The sequence below is a fragment of the Equus quagga genome, chromosome 6, assembly GCF_021613505.1.
Source record: "Equus quagga isolate Etosha38 chromosome 6, UCLA_HA_Equagga_1.0, whole genome shotgun sequence".
NCBI lineage: Eukaryota > Metazoa > Chordata > Mammalia > Perissodactyla > Equidae > Equus > Equus quagga.
Genome location: NC_060272.1, coordinates 104,021,551 through 104,024,838, shown reverse-complemented (window position 1 = coordinate 104,024,838; position 3,288 = coordinate 104,021,551). Strand labels below are relative to the sequence as shown.

Below are 3,288 nucleotides of genomic sequence, written 5' to 3'. Positions count from 1 at the left end.
TATCAAAATTCCAGTGACATTTTTCACAGAAATATAACAAACAATCCTAAAATTTGTGTGGAACCACAAAAGACCTGGATTAGCCAAAGCAATCTTGAGAAAGAAAACAAAGCTGGAGGCATCATGCTCCCTGATTTCAAACTACATTACAAAGCTATAAAAAACAGTATCATATTGGCATAAAAACAGACACACAGATCCATGGAACAGAACATAGAGCACACCAAGAAACCCATGCATATATGGTCAATTAATTTACAACAAACAAGCCAAGAATATACAATCAGAAAAGGATAGTCTCTTCAATAAATGTTGCTAAGAAAAGTGGAGAGCCACATCCAAAAGAATGAAACGGGACCACTATCTTACAACATACATAAAAAATAACTCAAAATGGGTTAAAGACTTGAATGTAAGACCTGAAACCACAAAACTTAGAAGAGAAAACATAGGCAGTAAGCTCCTTGCCATCAGTCTTGCAATGATTTTTTATATCTGACAGCAAAAGCAAAGGCAACAAAAGAAAAAATAAACAAGTGAAACTACATCAAATTAAAAAGCTTCTGCACAGCAAAAGAAATCATCAACAAAACGAAAAGGCAGCCTATTAAATGGGAGAGAATATTTGTAAATCATATATTTCATAAGAGGTTAAATATATAAAGAACTTATACAACTCAACAGCAAAAAAAAACCAAAACAAGTCAATTAAAAAATGGGCAGAGGATCTGAATAGACATTTTTCCAAAGAAGACACACAGATGTCCAACAGGTACATGAAAAGGTGCTCAGCATCACTAATCATCAGGGAAATGCAAATCAAAACCACAATGAAATATCACCTCACACCTGATAGGATGGCTATCATCAAAAAGACAAGAAATAACAAGCATTGGTGAGGTTGTCAAGAAAAGGGAACACTTTTGTTGGTGGGAATGTAAATTGGTGTGGCCACTGTGGAAAACAGTATGGAGGTTCCTCAAAAAATTAAAAACAGAACTACCATACAATCCAGCAATTCCACTACTGGGTATTTATCCTAAGAAAATGAAAACACTAACTCAAAAAGATATATGTACTCCCATGTTCGTTTCAACATTACTTACAATAACCAAGATATGGAAATAACCTAAATGTCCACCAATGGCTGAATGGATGAAGGAAATGTGGTGTGTGTATATATACTGGAATACTATTCAGCCATAAAAATGAAGGAAACCTTGCCATTTGTGACAAAATGAATGGACCTTGAGGGCATTATGCTAGGCGAAATCAGTCAGACAGAGAAAGACAAATACCATTTGATCTCACTTACATGCGAAATATATATTTAACAAAAAAAACTCATAGATACAGAGAACAGTTATTTATAAAATAAATGTCATGGGGATGTAATGTACAGCATGGTGACTATAGTTAATAATGTGTTGCATATTTGAAAGTTGCTAAGAGAGTGTATCTTAAAAGTTCTCATCACAAGAAAAATAAATATTTGTAACTATCTATGGTGACAGATGTTAACTAGACTTGTGGTGATCATTTCACAAGATATACAAATATTGAATTATGTTATACACCTGAAACTAATATCATGATATATGTCAATTATAACAAAAAAGAAAGTACATGTGTTAGATAAGCTTCATTCACACATGAGTTATGGTACTGTTGGCTATGATATCAATATTAATGAATCAACAATATATATTAAACAAGATGTCTTTAAACGGAACACTAAAACACATCAAACAAGGTTATGTACTGATCAGTCAACAAAATTAGTGTGGCCAGCGACTCACGGAAACCTAACCCCACGTTTCCCCTATGAGCAATATGGCTGAGTAACCACTAACCCAGTGTTTGCGGCAACTTTATAGAACAAAACTACTGAGAATAATGTGAATCAACTGCATATTCTGTTTCATTTGTAAAATTAAAGTTATTAATGCCTGTTCACATAGCTGTCATATTGAGATCTGTCAAAATTTTTATAGCTGTGACATTGCCCATCTGGTTTATCACATTGGTTTCCCAGTAGGACTCTTTCTTGACTCTTCTTCCTCCAGGGTATTGGAGATCATGTATAACTTTTACCAACTCAAAAGACTTCCTATGGTGGCATAGGTGGTGGAAAAAAGTACAGGCTTGGAGGCAGACTCATCTGGGTTCCAACCTTAATCTTCTTTCTTAGCAGCACTAATGACTTGAGGCAAGTTATTCTTTAAACATCAGTCTTCAACTTCCCAATACACGGTCTATGGTGGAACCACCACCAAGATGCAGATTTACGTAAAAACCATTAGGGAGAAGAACATCACTCTCAAGGTTAAATCCTCAGATACATTAGAAAATGTAAAGGCCAAGATCCAGGACAAGGCAGGAATTCCTCCTGATCAGCTAAGACTCATTTTTGCCGGCAAGCAACTGGAAGATGGACTTAGTGTGACTACAACTTCAAAAGGAACCCAAACTTTCATCTTGTGTTAAGACTTCATGGTGGTGCTAAGAAAAGAAAGAACATCTCTTACACCATTCCCAAAAAGAATAGGCGTAAGAGAAAGAAGGTTAAGCTGGCTGTCCTGAAACGCTATGAAGTGGATGAGAATGGCAAAAACCAGTTACCTTTGTAGGAAGTGCCCTTAAGGTGAATGTGACGCTGGAGTCTTTATGGCCAGCCACTTTGACAGACATTATTGTGGCAAATGTTGTCTGACCCATTGCTTCAGCAAACCAGAAAACAAGTAATTGTACATGAATGAGTAAAAGATGTGAACTAAAAAAAAAGTCAATCTTCACACTTATCAACACTTTCCTCTGCCTAAATGATGAAATCCAGACTTGATTGTTTAAGCTGACCACAATAGGGCTCCAGCCCACTTATCCTACTACTCCCTTATATAAATCCCCTGACACTCCCATAGGGCCTCATCATTGGGCCCCAGGCACACATTCATCTTGCCTTCATTTAGTGCTCACTTTCCTACAACTGATATGCAATTCTGTTTCCTCTTCATCGTGCCTAAATTCTTCCCTTCTATGAAGGTCAAGTTAGAGTCCCATTTCCGCTGTGAAACCTTTCCCAGCTACACCAATACACTGTTGTTAGTAGCCAGACAGGGAAGGACCAAGGCAAAGACCAAGAAAGGAGCTCTAGACCTATGAAAGGAACAAGGCAACACAACAAAAAATCCTGCCTGAATTAAATTGTCCAGTAAACCTAGTCTTACTCCCCAATTTGGCTGCTCATTTTTTCCTATCAGTTTTATCCATAGACTGCTTCCCAAATTT

General features: G+C 36.7%; 1 pseudogene; it reads left to right on the top strand.

Moving 5' to 3' along the window:
* The first annotated feature begins 2,277 nt into the window (after positions 1-2,277).
* Positions 2,278-2,745, top strand: LOC124240841 (ubiquitin-40S ribosomal protein S27a-like; annotated as a pseudogene).
* The last annotated feature ends 543 nt before the right edge of the window (positions 2,746-3,288 follow it).